This window comes from Octopus bimaculoides, chromosome 2 (assembly GCF_046866305.1).
Source record: "Octopus bimaculoides isolate indiv1 chromosome 2, ASM4686630v1, whole genome shotgun sequence".
Taxonomy (NCBI): Eukaryota; Metazoa; Mollusca; class Cephalopoda; order Octopoda; family Octopodidae; genus Octopus; species Octopus bimaculoides.
This window is the reverse complement of record NC_142929.1, coordinates 188,544,062-188,565,893: the sequence shown is the minus strand read 5'-3', so window position 1 is coordinate 188,565,893 and position 21,832 is coordinate 188,544,062. Positions and strand designations below refer to the sequence as shown.

At 38.9% G+C, this 21,832-nt stretch overlaps 1 protein-coding gene across 1 annotated transcript in view; it reads right to left on the bottom strand.

The window, feature by feature from the left end:
* Positions 1–21,832, bottom strand: part of LOC106883264 (uncharacterized) — a 199,742-nt gene that overhangs the window by 171,331 nt on the left and 6,579 nt on the right. The window lies entirely within an intron of this gene.

The following is a 21,832-nucleotide window of genomic DNA, read 5'->3' as shown; positions in this document are numbered from 1 at the left end:
ACACTCCATCGTTATCGGAACAACACTTGGTTGGTTTCTGACGCCACTAACAATTATGAAGCTTCACTTAATTTCATTGGTCAATTAAGATGTTAAGTGACTTGTAACGAGCTACATTATAAAACAGTTCTCAATCAAATATTGAGTAAACCAATTTGCATATATATTGCCGCGAATTTGATTATGTTAACACATTCACACACACACACACGACAGGCTTCTTCTACCATATTTATTCACGAGGCTTTAGTCGACCATGGGCTATAGAAGAGACCTGCCCAAGGCTCCACGCAGTGGGACTGAACCTGAAACCTGCTTCTGTAGTTAAGCTAGTTTGAATAAATTTAATGTCGGAAATATTCTTTTGTACTCTAGGCACAAAACCCGAAATTTGGGGGTTGGGGGGTTGGGGTGCAGTCGATTAGATCGACCTCAGTACGCATCTGGTACTTAATTTATCGACCCCCGAAAGGATGAAAGGCAAAGTCGACCTCGGCGGAATTTGAACTCAAAACATAAAGACAGACGAAATACCGCTAAGCATTTCGTCCGGCGTGCTAACGTTTCTGGCAGCCTTAGGTACCATGTATTGGGACTGAAACTCAAGCCATGTGTTTGGGAAGCAAACTTCTTACCAAACAGCCATATGTTTTTACACCCAATAGGACATGATAGATATGAAAGCGATTTAGCTGGTATTTCCAGCAGGATAGGTTACTCTCTAGACGTTTTCTCCTCTGCCAATGGTAGTAGTTGTTGATGTTTAAATTCTGGGCAAGAATCTTAGGAATGGTGTTGTGTCTGTTTCTCATAGGGTAAAATGTAGGAAATATTAAAAATTCAATTGTTTAAAGCTGGAGTTGGCAATAACTAGGTTTCTGCCGCCATTGAGCGTTTCTAAGAATTTGTTCAAATTAAAATTATTTGTGGGCCACTGAGTCGATGATGGCCTCGGAGACGAGTTTTCGAAATATATGTTAACTTTTAATAACGGATATAAATATGCATGGCCGTGTGGTTACGAAGCTCGCTTGGCAATCACGAGGATTCGGGTTCGGTCCAACTGTGCGGCACCTTGGGCAAGTGTCTTCTACTATAGCGCCTAACCGACCGATGCCTTGTAAGTGAATTTAGTACACGGAAACTATGTAGAAGACTATCTTCATGTGTGTGTGTGTGTGTGTGTGTGTGTTGCTGAAATACCAAAGTCACTTCTAACATCACGTGACATGCCTTGACCAATACCAGCCCATTTTACAGTAGCAATCTTGAATTTTCACTATTTTTCCAATCTGAGCCTGAACGAGCAAGATTTCTGTAAGGAGCCTGACAAACTTTAAGTCGCAAGGAGCCGAATCAAACTGCGTTAAAAAATCATAAAAATAAAAAATAAAATGATATATATATATACATATAAACAGAAACTGGAGAAATATTGATCAATAACAATTGACTAACATTTTTTTCTTTTTTAATTGCTGGTTTATTTGAATTATATATATATATATATATATATATATATATATATATATATATATATATATATATATATATATATATATATATATATATATATATATATATATATATATATATATATATATATATACATATATATATATATATATATATATATATATATATATATATATATATATATATACATATATATATATATATATATATATATATATATATATATATATATATATATATATATACATATATATATATACATATATATATATATATAGACACACACACACACACACGTGTATGTATGTTGTGTTTTTGTGTTCGTATTTATCCCCCACGACACTGCTCGACAACCGGTGTTAGTGTGTTAACGTCCCCGTGATCTAGCAGTTCAACAAAAGAGACCAATTGAATAAGCGCCAGGCTTTTAAAAAAAATCAACCGTTGTGATCGATTCGTTCGAGTAAAACTTCTTCAAAGCGGTGCCCCAGCATGGTCGCAGTCTAATGAGCGAACCAAGCAAAAGATAAAAGATACGATGACCATCATCATCACCAGGATGGTATCGAAAATGAAACACTTAAAAACCAGACCAAATGCCAAACTATTTCTTCGTTACTGCAAAACAAAAACAAACAAGATGATTCCTTCACGTTGAGGAAATTGGAAGTCTGGTGGCGATAACGAGAGAGAAACAGACACAACACCATTCCTAAGATTCTTGCCCAGAATTTAAACATCAACAACTACTACCATTGGCAGAGGAGAAAACGTCTAGAGAGTAACCTATCCTGCTGGAAATACCAGCTAAATCGCCTTCATATCTATCATGTCCTATTGGGTGTAAAAACATATGGCTGTTTGGTACGAAGTTTGCTTCCCAAACACATGGCTTGAGTTTCAGTTCCAATACATGGTACCTTGGGCAGGTGTCTTCTTCTATAGCCTCAGCCTGACGAAAGCTTTGTGAGTGGATTTGGTAAACGGAAAATAAAGAAAACCCGTCGTATGTATATATATACTCTTTTACTTGTTTCAGTCATTTGACTGCGGCCATGCTGGAGCACCGCCTTTAGTCGAGCAAATCGACCCCAGGACTTATTCTTTGGAAGCCTAGTACTTATTCTATCGGACTCTTTTGCCTAACCGCTAAGTTACGGGGACGTAAACACACCAGTATCGGTTGTCAAGCGATGTTGGGGGAACAAACACACACATACATATATATATATATATATATATATATATATATATATATATATATATATATATATATATATATATATACGACGGGCTTCTTTCAGTTTCCGGAGACTATAGTAGAAGACACTTGCCCAAGGTGCCACGCAGTAGGACTGAACCCGGAACCATGTGGTTGGTAAGCAAGCTACTTACCACATAGCCAGTCCTGTGCGTACTGTGTGTGTATTTATTCCTCGCCACCGCTTGACAACTGGCGTAAGTTTGTTTACGTCCCCGTAACCTAGCGATTCGGCAAAAGTGACTGATCGAATAAGTACCAGGCTTTAAAAGCAATCAGAAAAGAACATAAATTCAGGGGTCGATTTGTCCGACTAAAAACCCTTCAAGTCGGTGCCCCAGCATGACCGCACTCTAGTGACTGAAACATTTAGAAGATACATTGAATAATGTACTCTCAGTTATACCACACACACACACACACACACACACACACACACACACACATTCGTGTACATATGCATAAATAGATGGGATGGTCACAGACTAATTTTCGACGATAGTCCCACTCTGGGTTAAACAGTAAACACACTTTGTTTCGTCTGTAAGATAAAAAAAACCCCAGGTCTTGAATCGTTGACGGAGCTTGGAACGTTTTATTCCAAAGTATAAGATATTTATGTTTCATATTTGGAACATAGCCAAGGTCTTCAAACACGCGCGAATACACACACACACACACAATTTCCATATAACTATAACATAGATACATAAAGAAAATAGACAGACAGCCAGACAGACAGACAGACAGACAGACAGACAGACAGACAGATAGATAGATAGATAGATAGATAGATAGATAGATAGATAGATAGATAGATAGGCGGAAAAGCATGCAGACTGACAGACAAACAGACAGATTGGTAGATAGACAAATAGAGTGATAGATAAAACCAGACAGACAGACAAGCAGACCGAAAGACAGATAGAGATAGAGAGACATACAGAGATAGATAGAGAGAGAGAGAGATAGACAGGCAGACAGAGAGAGAGAGAGAGAGACAGACAGACAGACAGTCAGACAGACAGACAGACAGACAGACAGACAGACAGACAGACATAGATAGATAGATAGATAGATAGATACAGAGAGAGACAGACAGGCAGACAGACAGATAGATATAACATTTTTTCCCGTCGACGAGATGGAAGGGTAGAGGATGGCGACTGTTGAGACGGAATTTCTTGGCAAAAAGAGAAGGAATGTCAATGCTTTGGTGTTTGAGGTTTAGCTCTGTCATTGATATTTTGTATTGATATTTGGTGACAATGGCGGATCATCCGAGATTTTGTAGAGATTTATGTAAAGATCCCGAGTTTGTGAAAGGATTTAACCGGCTATTGTTGACGAGGAATGAGTCGGGGTGGGGATAGACAGAGGAGAGAGGATAGTATTGTGAGAGAGGGAGAGGGAGTTGGGGAGAGAAAGACAGAGAGAGAGAAGGGGAATACGAAGGAGTGATAGGAGGAGGGAGAACATAATGTTGTGGTCTATTGTGATATCTTTAGTAACAGTATCTATGTATCTGCCCTTGTATATAAACATATATAGTGAATGGATCTCCGTCCGTTTCGATGATGAATATTCAGTTGTTCCATCAACTATATACTGGCACTCCGTCGCTTACGACGATGAGTGTTCCTGTTGATCTGATCAACGGAACAGCCCGCTCATGAAATTAACGTGCAAGTGGTTGAGCACTCCACAGACACGTGTACCCTTAACATAGTTCTGTGAGAGAGTCAGTGGGGCACAGAACGTGACATGGCTGGCCCTTCGAATTACCGGCACAACTCCCACCAAGGGACAGAAGTACGGATCACTGAATTCAGCAACAGAAAATTGGTCACTTGACCTGCAAGAAATAACAGCCAAATCTCCTTCAAAACAGAAGCTATCGTCTTAAAAAAATATCATACCAGATAATGTAATCCAGACAACACCAACCACCAACATCAGCCCCAAGATATGGGATAGTCACGATTGGAACGTCTTTCATTATATGTTTGCTCGCTCGTTAGGGTTAAACAACGATGATGATGATGGAGTTAATGAAATCCTTTTCTAATTTTGCCATGAGGCCAAGAATAACGATTTTGAAGGGAGGGTTTGGTCCAGCGGTTCTCAACTGGGGTTCATTTGACCCTTAGAGGTCCTTATAAGATTTTGCTGTTAAAATTTTTGTGCAATGAATTGGTTATACACAAAATATTTTAACGGTTTAGGCGTAGGAGTGGCTGTGTGGTAAGTAGCTTGCTTACCAACCACATGGTTCCGGGTTCAGTCCCACTGCGTGGCACCTTCGGTAAGTGTCATCTACTATAGCCTCGGGCCGACCAAAGCCTTGTGAGTGGATTTGGTAGGCGGAAACTGAAAGAAGCCCGTCGTATATATGTATATATATATATATGTGTGTGTGTGTGTGTATGTTTGTGTGTCTGTGCTCGTCCCCCAACATCACTTGACAACCGATGCTGGTGTGTTTACGTCCCCGTAACTTAGCGGTTCGGCAAAAGGAGACCGATAGAATAAGTACTAGGCTTACAAAGAATAAGTCCTGGGGTCGAGTGACTGAAACAAGTAAAAGAGTAAAAGAGTAAAGAGTACATCGAATGGAATCAAAGGGGTCCATAGGCAAAAAATGGCCGAGAGCTCCCTAGTCGATTACATCGAACCCCAATGCGCAACTGGTACTCATTTTATCGACTCGAAAAGGATGAAAGGCAAAGTCAACCAGAGCAGAGTTTGAACTCAGAAATGCAAAGAGCCGGAAGAAATACTACTGAGCATCTGGTCCGGTGCGATAACTTCTGCCAGCTTGCAATTTTAATAGAGTGAATAGAATAATTGGGAGGATGATTCCAGCATGACCGCAGTCTAATGACTAAAAGAAAAAGAAAAGATAAAATGTATCCCACAATGCAACATTGTAAAAATAAAAATCCAATCACACAACTAAAAATAAAAATATAAAAACAAGAAACAATCTCACACAAAACACAATAAGAAGAAACTTCTATGTGGTCGTCCGATTTGCTAAAAATAGCAACTAAATCTTGCTCAAAATTATAGTCTAACGCTGAGCTTTTCAAAGTGGACAGTATCAAGTCCTGGGGTGGGAACAGGACGACAGTGGTAACAGATGGATCTTTTAATTGGCTTAATTTTCATATTTCCAGTTTTTATTGTGTGTGAATCATCTGGTGAAATTAGTGATCGAAGTCTTGTTTTGATATTCCATATTGCATTCATGAAACGATTCATATTTGTCTTGTTTATTTATTACTAGCTGACTCTGTGCCGTTAAAAATGACGGCTAATTGTAGTATTTTAAATATAAACAAGGTACAAAACCAAGTTTTTAGTTTAATTATTCTTTTATTACCAAATTTATAATATACCTTTCAACTGCAGTCGTTTTATATTCTTGATACACCCAAGCAATAAATATTTCCTCTAATGACTTTGTATATGTATGTGTAGGTGTGTGTGATTGTAATAATTATTTTTAACAAAACAGAATATGGATGGTAATTCAAATTAATACGCGTATCAATGCTATCTACTGGTTGTTTTTTGAGATGTGACATCGATCATCGCATGTTACTGAAAGAACGCTGGTTCACACATACAAACATTCACATACATCCCTTGTACACACACACACACACACACACACACATACTCACACAGAGTTGAAACGCTGTTTGATTTTTCTTTTCAGCGCTAAATGTTCACCACCCCACTTCCATTACACACACACACACACGACTCTTTTACATACACACACAGAGTTAAAACGCTGTTTGATTGTTTTCTTCACCGTAGAATTTCCATCATCCCACTACCAGGTTTGCCATCACCCCTTCCTTCCTCATTTATATGTTGTGACGGAGAAAAACACAAGAGTATTATTATAGTAGATTATTATTTCTCGAGCTCTAGAACTCAGAATGCCGTCTACTCGGTTTCCATGACGAGATCGCAACATTCCCCGCTGAACGGGACGCCGGTCCGTTGCTAGATTCATGGCCAGCAATTTTGAGGGTAAGAGGCAAGTCAATTATATCAACCCCCAGTATTGGACCGGTACCTTATTTTATCGACCCCGAAGGGGTGAAAGCCAGATCTCATCTCGGCGAAATTTGAACTCAGAACGTAAAGAGCCGGAAGAAATGTCGCTAAGCATTTTGTCCGACGTGCTGACGATTCTGTTAGCTGCTGCCAGAAGTCTTTTACAGGTAATCAACCGGTCGTCGACAGCCATCGGGGTGCGATAGTGAAAAATACCTGTAGGTGCAGGTATGACTGTGTAGTAATGAAGCTTGCTCAGGAAAACGTGGTCTCGGGTTCAGTGCCATTGCGCGGCACTTTGGGCAAGTGTCTTCTGCTATAGCACCAGTTTGACCAATAATTTGTGAGTGGGTTTGGTGGACGGAAACTGTGTAGAAGACCGTCGTGTGTGTGTGCGCGTGACAACCGATGTTGGTCTGTCTACGTCTCCCGTAACTTAGCGGTTCGGCAAAAGCGGCCGATAGGATAAGTACTAGGGGTCGATTTGTTCGACTAAAGACGGTGCTCCAGCATGACCGCAGTTAAATGACTGAAACAAGTAAAAGAATGTGTGTGTGTGTGTGTGTCCCAGTCTGCACCGATGTTGGTTTGTTTCCGTCCACATAAAACAGCGGTTCGGCATTAAGAGGCCGATTGAGGTCAGACTTTATAAATGTGTACTGGAGTCAATGTGTTCGATTAAAAAAAAAAGTCTCTCACGGTTGTACTCCAGCATGGCCGCAGTCACATGAGTGAAATAAATGAATGATAAAAGATAAGAAATGTCCTAACATCTTTAAAAACAAAATCAGGTGAAATTTGATGGTCTTAGTCCTTGAATAACATAAAGGAGATATACTGGAAGGTCAGGATTGGATTGTCTCATAATCATTAGTCTTCTTGATCAGAACTGACTTCAGTTAAATAGTAACACTGACGGGAAATATACCTTGGAGCTAGGGCAGTCGTGGGCCCTACAACTCATGAGACCGAAACTGGAAACAGTTTCCATGAACTTACATGTACTTGCGGTGGATACACCCCGGGTAGGTTGAGCCGGCTCCGACCAACGTATCATGTTCGAGTTTCAGTGGGTTCACATGTGGCCCCAGTATCAGAGCAGACGTAGCCTGAGTTTAAAGCGGGTTCTAGAGACATGCTTTAGTAAACACTAAGGGGTCCCTCACTCCCGGTGGTCTTCCAGCAGGCCGGGTACCCACCCGAAAATTCTGAGGGTCGTTTTCCATCATGTATAAGTGACTGAAGTTACAACTCTCCACCACCCTAGCACGCAGACGCACCTGGATTGGACGCCAGTCTGCCGTACGGTTAACTTCCCAGCAACTGTAAATTTCCTCATTTACCACAGAATAGACTGGAGTAACGTGAAACGAAGTGTTTTTGGAGCAAAAACACAACGCACCACTCGATGTGGAAATCGAAACCACAATCTTTCTATTCTGAGTGCAACACCTTAACCACTAGCCCTACACACAGACACCTTAAACAAAAAAAGTCAAATAAACAAACCCAATAACAAATAAAAATATAAACAAACAAAAGACTAGTAAACGTGTATGGAGCATAGACTCTGAAAAGCTGCAATAAATCACTGCAGAAGGTAATTAGCAGTATCAACAACTCCAACAACGACCACCACCGTTGATATCACATTACATATAATAACAACTTTAAGTATTATACACGTATTTCAACAGTAATCTCGTTTATGAAACTCTTCGAAAGTCAGTCAACAAAAACACACAAATCAGACAAAAATATGTCAAACGCACACCCTCCAACTTGATCGGCGTTTTACAACCTTTTAAGGACGACAAACAATTTTGTATCACTAAACATCAGACAAGACGCACTTTCTCTCGTATCGTCTACTTGTTTCAGTCATTAGTCTGCGGTCATGCTGGGGCACCGCCTTGGAGAATCTTTAATCGAATGAATCGATTCCCCCCGTTATTTTTTCTTCTTTATAAGCCTGGCATTTATTTGATCGTTTTCTTTTGCCGAACTGCTAAGTTATGAGGACGTATAAACACCAACACCAATTTCCAAGCGTCGGTGGGGGATAAAAACACTGACACAAACACACACACATATAGATAGATAGATAGATCGCTAACCACTACACACATTTTCTTCTCTCCTTGTTTCTTTCTGTGGAAGAGCGTAGGCTCGAAACGTTAAAGACCTTTTCAATTCCTGAGCGTTATACTAATACATCTATTTGCTTTCTACACCACCTGTCTTCGTCTGTTGTTCTTTTGTGAATTCTCCCTATATATATATATATATATATATATATATATATATATATATATATATATATATGACAGGCTTCTTTCAGTATCCGTCTACCAAATCCATTCACTATAGGCTATAGTGGAAGACACTTGCCCAAGGTACTACACAGTGGGACTGAACTCGGAACCATGTCGTTGAGAAGCAAGTTACTTATCACACAGCCACGCTTGCAATTAAACACAAGACAAGACATTCTGAGGGTTTATATTCCCTTTTAAGAGTAATTCTACACCGTTTATCGGTTAAACACAACGTGTTCAGCTTATCATTGGTGAACATGCATGTTCATCTTTCTACCTTTTACTTGATTTAGTCACTGGGTTGCGGCCATGCTGGGGCACAACCTTGAAACGTTTTAGTCGCCACAAGTACGTGCGTGCGTGTGCGTGTGCCTCCCTCCCTGCATAAAAACAGGGGCTGATTTGTTTACGTTCCCGTAACCTGACAGGAATTTTCAATTGGCCAGATAACTGAAGAGATGTTGGCGTGGGCTCCCACCCTGGCATCCGAAACTCGGAATTTTATCATGGCTACTGAATAAGTGTCACATATTTTTACTGATATATATATATAGTTTATACACACACGCACTCACATAGATAAATAGATATAGATGGTAGGCAATTTTAGGGGATTTTTACTGCTATTTCCAGCATGTTGAGCGCGAATATATCAAAGCCCCTTCGATGGTTTTCTGTTAGTGAAATAGGATTAATGTAGGATGCACATATTTGGGGATAGTTGACTACACAAACCACACTCTGTGTGTGTGTGTGTGTGTGTGTGTGTGTGTGTGTGTGTGTGTGAGAGAGAGAGAGAGAGAGAGAGAGATTTGTACGGTTAACTAACAAGCTGTTTACACAGGTACCCGGTTGGAGAGAGCTGATTGCATCTTCCTCGGCCTGGAAAAACCAACAGGGACCACACTAGGGGGGAAAGATAAACGGTTAAACATTAATTAACGAGGGACTATTATGAATAATTAGCGGTGGATGTTACGTTTATTTTTAGTGTAAGAGACCAGCAGTAGAAAATACTTGAGAGTCATTAGTTTAAGATGAAGCTGAGACAAGGGAGTCACCGCATGGTTTATGAATTTACTAGAAATAGCAGCCACACTTCAAATCATATCTGCCGTCTTAAATAAAGGAAGAATACGTTAGATAAAGTTTGTCCTACAAACCTTTAAAAATATGAGAAGGTCAAGGCTAGAAAGGATTTCTCGGTCAGAGTTGACCTGAGGTAAAAAGTTTAAAGCTTGCCTTTGCAGAAACAGAAGGTCGCAGAGTATATTAATTCAAAGGAAGTTCGGCGCCAGTAACGCAAATTCTCCTGTGTTCGGCCTTCTTCGTCATTGGTTGGCGGTATTGCATAAATTACGATAACTTCTTCGTTTCTTATGTCTGACTTCTTTACTTAACTTCTTCCCAAACAACAGCTTGCTTGGCTGGTAAGGCCTCTATGTGCTCGCGACATGGTTTTTGACGATATCTGCAATAGAGCAAAGTTGAGGCAGACGTGTCCAGCACTGTTGCGGACTTATATCTTTGTCTTGCTTGCTCAATGTGTTGAACGCAGATATCTAGCTCCTCTGAGCACAGCTGATCTCCAAACCTGAGCATCAATCCGTCAATCCGTTAATTCTTCGTTAACGATTTAACTTTAAAGTTAACTTTGGGGATCATTATCAGACTTCCGTTACATTTAACTTCCGTTATCTCAAATCAACTTGAGTTAACTTCCGCTAACTTCAATTCAATTGAAGTTAACGGATTTTATAGTTTTGACATTTTTTAAAGATGTTTTTAGGTGGTTTTAGAGCAAAAACCGATTTTTTTGTTTTTTTCTAGAATGAAACGGTTTATCGATAACTTACGTTACATTAGGAAATAATTAACGAATTAACGGTTAACGAAGTTAACTTTTCGATTAACGGTGCCCACCTTCGTTGATCTCCACTTGTTGCGTTCTTTTCATGACTCTTCTCTTTTATCCTTCACAAATGGAGACCTCTTTCAGAATAGTTTCACATCGACCCTTAAAGCGTAGCTTTGTATGCCCTATGCTCTTTCTATCCGCAAGTTCTCCACACAACCCTTGTTTGGGCATTCTGGAGTCATCCGTTCGTGTAACATGCTCCAGCCATCTGAGTCATTTAAATCTAAGAGATGAGATGTCGGCCCTTCGGAACACTTTACCTTTTGTTTCAGTCATTGGACTGCGGCCATGCTGGGGCACCGCTTTGGAGACTTTTAGTCAGACAAATCAACCCTAGTACTTATTTTTTAAACCTGATAATTATTTTATCGTTTTCTTTTTGCCGAGCCGCTAAGTTACGGGGTACGTAAACACACCAGCACCGGTTGCAAAGCAGTGATGGCCACAAACACACATTTAGATCAATTGAAATCGTTAGAATTAACCCAATGGCTGTTTTTAGTGCATTGGTCCCGTTTTCAAAACCGGGGTCACTGCACTATACAGCTGTATCTGCTCAACTGTCAGAGTAAATGGTCACGTATTCAAGACTTAGACATCACGTGTTCGGCTCGTCAAGGTTATCTTCTCTTGACACGCTTGTACGCTTTAATTTATGAGCCCTTATTAAAGAAGTTGCGTGTGCTAAGTGATATCACGTTTGAGTTTGGACTTAAAAGATCGGTATCTGCTGTACAGATGACGTCACCATCAACACTGTCCGAAACATCCGCCTGAAGAATTAATGACAAAAACTAACCAAAGAAAAAAAGATATATATATATATATATATATATATATATATATATTAAGCAGGACGTCAAACATTAAGGCAAGGCAAACGTCTTAAGTTATATACAATATTATTATTATTGTATATGACTTGAGACATATGTCTGACGTCCTGTTTAACAATTGTATATCCGCTGCATCGAAAATCTGCAACGGCTGCATAACTGCCGTCTCGGCTATGACCTTGGAGCCCCAGTAATCCGTTACACCACTTATCTAGCGTACCTTATCGTTCAGATCACCTATAAACTAAACCTCCATACTTTGTGTGTGTATATATATATATATATATATATATATATATAAGTCGAATTTTTAAACTTGATTTTAACTGAATAAACTGGGGTACCTCCTACACATGACTAAATACGTTAATTTCACGAGCAGGCTGTTCCGTTGACTGGAGCAACTGATTAATAAAATAAAGTACCAGTCAAGTACTAAGGTCAACGTACTCGACTATTTGCTCTCGCCCTACATTTCAGGCCTTGTGCCTATTTTAGAAATAGATAAATATCATTAGGGTGAATGAAATTATTCTAAGCGCTTGTAGATTGGGAAGCAAGAGATGGGTGACGGTTTGTGCCGCGGCACATATCGGCCCAGTGGGGTTTCTTGACCGGCCCTAGTTGGGCCCCTGGGGCAGTGTATCATCTTTGAATTCATATATTTTTTATATGTTTTACTTGTTTTGGTCATTAGACTGCAGCCATGCTGGGGCACCGCTTTGAAGAATTTTTAGTCGAATGAATCGACCCCAGGACTCTTTTTTTTTTATTATTTAAGCCTGGTCCTTACTATATCGATTTCTGTTGCTGAACTGCTATGTTACAAAGGCGTAACCAAACCAACGTCAGTTGTCAAGCGATGGTGGGGGACGAACACAGACTCAAAGACATATAATATATACGGCGGGTTTCTTTCGGTTTCCGTCAATCAAATCCACTCACAAAGCTTTTGTCGGCCCGAGACTATAGTAGAAGACAGTAGCCCAAGGTGCCACGCAGTGGAACTGAACCCGGAACCATGTGGTTGGGAAGCAAACTTCCTACCACACATATACTTTATGTTATTTTCCCACTCTCCTTTCCCTTTCTTACCCTCATCTTTTATGTAAACCCGACATAAATTGTGGAGGTGCAATGGCCCAGTGATTAGGGCAGCGGACTCGCGGTCATAGGATCACGGTTTCGATTCCCAGACCGGGCGTTGTGAGTGTTTATTGAGCGAAAACACCTAAAGCTGTACTCTTCCACCACAACTTTCATTCTTACTTCCTGTTTCTGTTGTGCCTGTAATTCAAAGGGTCAGCCTTGTCACACTGTGTCACGCTGAATATCCCTGAGAACTACGTTAAGGGTACACGTGTCTGTGGAGTGCTCAGCCACTTGCACGTTAATTTCACGAGTAGGCTGTTCCGTTGATCGGATCAACTGGAACCCTCGACGTCGTAAGCGACGGAGTGCCAACAACAACAATAACATAACTTGTGAACTGACCTTGTAATGTATCTCTCATCTGATGCCCCACGGCAAAGAAAAGAAATCGTCATCATCATATTTCAAATGCCGTCATGGCTGACTTAGCGTTTCGTCCTCCGGAATCGATGAAATAAGTATCAGTTGAGTATTGGGGATCGATATAAATCGACTTACCCACTGCTCCCTAAAATTGCTATTATTATTATTATAACTTAACACTGTTGTTCCTACTTCAAATTCCGTCGGCTCCAACTTAGCCTTTCGTCCCTCCTGGGTCAATAAAATAAAGAACAAGCAATATACTCGGGTCCGTATGAAAGACTATTCGCTCCCCCACCCCACTCTCAATACTGCTGGCCTTGGGCCTCAATCAAAAACAATTCCTACTATTTACTCCGTCCATTTTTCTTTAGTCTTATATAGTTTCTTTCGTTCCATATTTTTTTCTTTATGCCTAATTGTTCGTCTGTCTGTTTGTCTCTCTCTCTCCCTCCTCTTCTCCTTATTTCCCCTTCATTTCCCCAAAGCAATCTAATTCCAACTATTATTTTCTTCACTCCTTTCCTTCCCTCTAACAAAATCCTGTTATACATACACACAGAATGGTCGTCTGTTTTCTCGTAATTCAATCCAAACAGATTTTTTTTTCTTCTTTCTGGAATCACAAAATACGAGACCAAAACAATCACAGTTTATATCTCCAGCAAACACTGCTCTCCAAAATGCACAAGTCTGTGTAACAACTTTACTTCTTTAACAGTTACATATATTATGTCTAGAGTAAGCAGGCCTTTCAATCGGGGATAAATTTCGCCTCCGGGGACGACATTTTAATATTTTTCTAGATTTATTTTCTTTAACGATAATTTTAAAGATGTTCATGCTAAAATAAATTTAAGGCTGGAAATGTTATGTGAAAAATAAGCTGTGTTGTATAAAAGAGTACTTTAATATGACAGAGAATGTAGTCATTTGTGTAACTGTAAGAATAAGTTGGTATTGTCAGGCTGTTAATAAGTAATTAATTAAGGCGGCGAACTGGCAGAAACGTTAGCACGCCGGGCGGAATGCTTAGCGGTATTTCGTCTGCCGCTACGTTCTGAGTTCAAATTCCGCCGAGGTCGACTTTGCTTTTCATCCTTTCGGAGTCGATGAAATAAGTACCAGTAATCGACTGAATCCTTGTTTGTCCCCTCTATGTTTAGCCCCTTGTGGGCAGTAAAGAAATAAGAAACGTTAACACGCCAGGAGAAGTGTCTATCGATATTTCGTCTATGTTCTGAGTTCAAATTCCGCCGAGGTCGGTCGATTTTGCCTTTCATTCTTTCGGGGTTAATAAATTAAGTACCAGTTGCTTACTGGGGTTGATCTAACTGACTGTCCCTCTCCCCCAAAATTTCGGGCCTTGTGCCTAGAGTAGAAAAGAGTATGTAATTAATTGTTGTATCCCTAAGCAAGACTCTTTATTTCACGTTGCTCCAGTCCACTCGGGTGACAAATAAGAGCTGTACCTGTAATTCACTGAGCCAGCCTTGTCACATTCTATATCTCGCTGAGTCTCCTCGAGAACTACGTTAAGGGTACGAGAAAAAGCAGCGAGCTTGCAGAATCATTAGCACGCCGGACAAAATGCTTAACGGTATTTCGTCCGTCTTTACATTCTAAGTTCAAATTCAGTCGAGGTCGACTTTGCTTTTCATCCTTTCGGAGACTGAGATGGAGGGAGGAAGGTATCTTCAAACTGGCGGCCTGTCCCTAATGATTGCAATAGAGGGGTCTCCCAAATGATTGCAATAGAGGTCTCTCTGCTAAAGGTATCCAAAGTGCCAGGTGTTGGTGTTAAACTATGTGACTGATCAAGTCTGCCATCCAAATAGGCCATGGCGGGATCCGAATTCAGGAAGAGCTACAAATACCACAAGGTATGATACTCTAACGTTACCGACAGCGAATTGACCTCCACTAGTATTTTCTCAGCCTAGTGGTAACGATGTTGCGCTCACGATCGCTAGATCATGGTTCCGATCCCCGAACAGGGCGAAGCGTTGTTTTCTTGAGCAAGAAACTTCATTTCTCTACTTGTTGTTGTTGACACTCCGTCGCTTACGACGTCGAGGGTTCCAGTTGATCCGATCAACGGAACAGCCTGCTCGTGAAATTAACGTGCAAGTGGTTGAGCACTCCACAGACACGTGTACCCTTAATGTAGTTCTCGGGGATATTCAGCGTGACACAGTGTGACAAGGCTGACCCTTTGAATTACAGGCACAACAGAAACAGGAAGTTTCTCCACCATTTCTCTACTATTACTTCGACACCTGACATGCGGCACATTGTGCACATGTACAGGCATTGTCAGTCTGATGGATGGAGTTAGCTAATGATCAGCGGTGGCGTACGCGTAGCTAATAAGAGTACAAGGGAAGTGACCGCTTCGCACAGCACGTTTTTCAAAATTGGCGCCTTTTCAACAATTTTTTAAAAACTCTTATCAGTTGTTGTAAATTTAATACATGCGGACATTGTTAGCGAAACATGAAATTTATGAACGTAGAATACAATTACGTATATTATAATTAATGAAACATTTCGCATAATATAAGAAAAATTAGTTAGAAATTGTTCGAGATAAAACTATTTAAAAATTCGAAAATTACTATTTTAAAATCTCACAACGAGAGATATTCAGCAACAGTACTTTGGAGTAAAGATTGTTTGCCAACATAACATGGCAGTCCTGGTTTAGGACGAATGTTGCTGTAATTTAGCCCCAGGAGACATCATATCCAGCTGGCTATACGACAATATAAGGACACAGAAAATATAATGACACAGATCGTGTCGTATAGCCAGCTGAAGACGATGTCTTCTGGGGCTAAATTACAGCAACATTAGTCCTAAACCAGGACTGCCATATTAAGTTGGCAAATAATCTTTACTATTTAAAAATTGTTTAAAACTTAGTTTCGCCTCAGATGTTCAGCAGAAACATTCGATTACTATAAATCAATCATGAGTAATAATTGTTCAGCAAGAATGTTGCGGAACACTCACCTGTCGTCTACGACAGGAAAGTCAGCCATTTATATGCATGCATGAATGAATATGTGTCGGTAAGAAAGTTCCCATAGCAAACCAAGTGGTTTTGCGTTCGGTTCCTGGTATACGCCTTGGGTCAGTTTCTTCTTTTATAATCTCAGAATCACCAATGCCTTGGGAGTGATATTTGATGGAAAGAAACTGTACGGAAGCCTGTTGTGTATATATGTGTATGTACGTGCATGGGTGTGTGTATATATATATATATATATATATATATATATATATATATATATATATATCTTTTATTTCTTTTACTAGTTCCAGTCATCCAGTCCAGTAGACTGCGGTCATGCTGGGGCTCTGTCTTGAAGGATTTTTCGGTCGAACGAATCATATTTTTTAATACTTATTTTATCGGTCTTTTTTACCGAACCGCTAAGTTACGGGGATGTAAACACACCAATATTGGTTGTCGATTGGTGGTGGGGGACAAAAACAGACACACACACACTCTCTCTCTCTCTCTCTCACACACACACACACACATGACGAGCTTCTTTCTACCAAATACACTCAGAAGGCTTTAGCCGGCCGGAGGCTATAGCAGAAAACACTTGCCCAAAGTGTCATACAACGGGACTGAACCCGAAACTATGTGGTTGGGAAGCAAGCTTCTTATCACACAACCACGCCTGCGCCTTATATATATATATATATATATATATATATATATATATATATATATATATATATATATATATATATATATATATATATATATATATATATATATATATATATATATATATATATATATATATATATATATATATATATATATATATATATATATATATATATATATAGAGAGAGAGAGAGAGAGAGAGAGAGAGAGAGAGAGAGAGAGAGAGAGAGAGAGAGATACGACAAGCTTCTTTTAGCTTCCATCTACCAAATCAACTCATAAGGCTTTGGTCGGCCCGAGGCTATAGAAGACACTTGCCCAAGGTGCCACGTATTGGGATTGAGCTATGAGGTTGGGAAGCAAACTTCTTTCCATACAGTTAAATTTCATTTTCGCTGAGGAAATTGAAACACATGTAAATACATTTTGTTATTCGCTTCTTTTGTTTTGTTTTTTTTGTTTTTTTTTTGTTTTTGACCATTCATTAGAGGATAAGTAACACCTCATCGCGTCGCTCTGCTGCTCACCATGAGAACTCTTGGCTGCTCGCTATCTAAACGAAAAGCAATCTATAAATTAGCCCGTGGTGGCTAGATTAATTTGCATATTGAGCGATCGTCGGAGTTATGAATAAATAATACACGCTGTGTCGTACTTCTGTGAGTTAATACGTATACACACACACACATAGACACGTATATATATATATATATATATATATATATATATATATATATATATATATATATATATATATATATATATATATATATATATATATATATATTTGTTTTGCAAGATTTTTGATGTGAAAGAAGAAACAAAGAAAGAAGGAAACAAAGGACCACTGATGATGTCACAGAAGTGTGACGAAAGAACTCTGGCCGAAATAAGATTAAGATTAATGTAATATAAAGCTGAAGCAAGTTAACACCAAATATACAGTGCGTGTGTTTTTATTGGCTAAACTGGCAATATGACCGTCCCCAAGTACAACAACATATATATATATATATATATATATATATATATATATATATATATATATATATATATATATGGGAGAAGGGTGTCCACAAAGTCTGGGTACATGGAGTAAATAAAATCATAACGTAAACAAATATAAGAAATAATTTCTTAAAGTATGTGTTAATCCCCATGTACCCCAGACTTTGTGGACACCCTGTATAAACATATGCATACACATATATACATATATATAAACACATATATAAACAGATACACACACACACCTGTATACATATACATACACACACATATATATATACAAATATATACACATATACATATATATTCATGCACACATATATACATACATGTGCGTATGTATATAACTGTGTGCGTATCTATGGATGTTTGGGTGTGCGTGTGTTTATATGGCTTAAAAACCGATGCTGTTGTTTAGGTCTCGTAAGCAAGACGTTCGACGGATCTATTTCAAAACGGGGGCACCAGTATTTTCTTAACGAAACACTTTGAAACTTGGGACACTGGTAGAATGTGTCATATAAAACATCTTTTACTCTTAGTCTTCTTAACAAAAAAACGTACATCGCAAGTTATTCCATGTTAAAGTTGTCGTATTTCTGTAATTTCAACCAATCACTGACGTCTATTCAGCTGAATAGAGTTACTGCTAGGCGGTCATAAAAATGTTATTCCCTGTGACATATTTCATCCGGTTTAATCGTAATTTATACGCATATATTGTTTATATAATAAATTACGCTGTGCGTATCTATGTGTGTAACAATTTTAGAGTTCGGATTCTAGAGTTAGGGTTAGTTTTAGGGTTAGGGTTAGGGTTAACAGTCTAGTTAGGGTTAGGGGATTAATACGATATACACCGTTACAGCGCTAACTGTTTTCAACTGAATAGACGTCAGTGATTAGTAGAAATTATCGAAATAAGACAATTTTTTACATGAAATAAATTCGAATACAAAATTTTTTTTGTGTTCTATAACACAAAATAGATAAGTATACGAAGTTTGAAAGTCTTTCGGTACCAAAAACACTACATAAAACATAAATGAAAACTGGTGCCCCCGTTTTGAAATAGATCCCGTTCGACAAACAGAGCTCGATAAAATAAATAACAGACTGATGTAAGTATTGCGAGTCGTCATAATGGTCGCCTGAACACTGGAAGGCAGTGCTCCAGCATGGCTGCAGCCCAATGGCCGAAATCATATAGAAAGATAGATAGATAGATAGATAGATACCAGATGTTTGTTCGTTGGAACGGTTGACGTAGGCGCCAAAGTGGTCAGGAAGGGCAATGAGGGTCCAGGTAGTAGTAGTAGTAGCGACCGTAACCTTGTCGGAGGAAAAGGGGCAGGGCCCATGGCCTTCAAAGACCTGCGGGCTGATGTCGCTAACGTTCCGCTAAAACTGTTGCAAGTGGACATCTGCGGAGTGGAGAAACACGTGTGCAGGGTGAGCCTTCCGGAAGGAGACGGGGGTGCAGAGATACGAACACTGGACATGGCGGTTCAAACGAGTCCTAGATTTTTAACACAAAGAAGCAGGATTTGAGGGAGATTTGGTAACTATTCCCAGTAATTCGAGAGACCCACATATGTTGGCTGGTGGTAGTGTCGGCGATGGTGGTAGTGGTGGGGGGGTTTTCTTGAAGCTGACGTCACTGGCGCGTGTGTGTGTACTACCAATGTATTGACATACATAGCTCCCTTCCCGACACATCAACTTCGACCAAGATATTTGAAAGTAATCGATACAATCGACAATACATTTTTCTCATACAACTGATACTCTTTCTCCCTGAGGATAGCATTTCATTACATACATACAGACATATATTTCACGGAGTGGCTGTGTGGAAAGAAGCTTGTTTACCAACCACATAGTTCCGGGTTCAGTCTCACAGCATGACACCTTGGACAAGTGTCTTCTACCATAGCCTCGGGCCTTGTGAGTGGATTTGATAGGTGGAAACTGAAAGAAGCCCGTTGCGTGTGTATATATATATATATATACATATATATATATATATATATATATATATATATATATATATATATATACATACATACATACAATATATATATATATATATATATATATATATATATATATATATATATATATTTATATATTGGGTCGTCCGGAAAATTCGTGCCGATTTATAATAGCTTACCTTTCGACTTACTTGCTATGAAAGCACCTCAATTCTGGGAAGAGGGTATTTTCAATTTAAAGGAAAGATGGAGACGCATTGTGCAACAAAATGGTTCTTATTTGGTTGATTAAAAATGTAATGGCAAGTACTTATTGACCTTTTTCTTTCTTTTAAAAATCAGCACGAACTTTCCGGACAACCCAATACATACACACCATCTTTTAAATCTTATAAGGAACCCATTTTTGTCAAAAGTTAGGTTAAAAAGATATGGGCGTTTCTTATATGGCTAGTATTCTAATCCCTTACAAAACCTTTTTCCAAATTTTAAGCCCCAATAGTTAGGGGGTTCCTTATGCACGAGGGTTCCTTATACACGAGGGTTCCTTATACACGTTAAAATACGGCATATATATATAGTCACAATGAAGATATTCATATCTCTTATAGGGATATTTATCCAAGATACACTGGTTTGATATATTAAACTTTGAAGAGAAAATCCTTCAATGAATATATTATATAGAATATCGTAAGATATCAGACATCTTTGTTGAGTTAGGAAACAGAGAGATCTAATGGGTACAAATTAATTAATCAATCAACATATTAACCAACAACTGTTTCATTTCTCAAATAAGATTAAAATTACAAAACATATAAATATATAATTTTGCATTTTAAATACCATATAAGGAAAATCGTCAGGGTTTTCGGAGGACAATAAGGATTATATTAAGATACTTTCGGAATATACAAACACGTTTACTACACGCTTGTGTATATGTGTGTGTGTGTACGCATGCGTTAAAATTATTCCTTTTATTTCGTTTCAATAATAGTAATATTCTTTTCTACTCTAGACACAAGGCCTGAAATTTTGGAGGAAGGGACCAGTCGATTAGATCGACCCCAGTACCCAACTGGTACATAATTTATCGACCCCGAAAGGATGAAAGGCAAAGTCGACCTTGGTGAAATTTGAACTCAGAACGTAAAGACAGACGAAATACCGCTAAGCATTTCGCCCGGCGTGCTGACGTTTCTGCCAGTTCGCCGCCATTGAATAACAGTAATATTAACACTCATGAATGATGGATTAAATAATATATATCGGTAAATTAATATGACTGAAAGAAAGTCAGCGTAAAGGAAAATAAAAATAATTTCTGTTCATGGAATAAAATAAAGTAAAAGTGAAACAATATTTTTATCTCATTTGAGAAATGAAACAATTGTTGATTAATTAATAAATTAACTTGTATCCATAAGATCTCCCTGTTCTCTCTCTCTCTCTCTCTCTCTCTCTCTATATATATATATATATATATATACATGTATGTATGTATGTATGTATGTATTTGTGTGTCTATGTTTGCCCACCACTACCACCTGACAACCGATATCGGTGTGTTTACGGCTTCGTAACTTAGCGGTTCGGCAAAAGAGACCCATAGAATAAAAACTAGGCTTACAACGAATAAGTCCTGGGGTCGATTTGTTCGACTAAAGGCGGTGCTCCAGCATGACCGCAGTCAAATGACTGAAACAAGTAAAATATATGTATGTATATATACATGTGT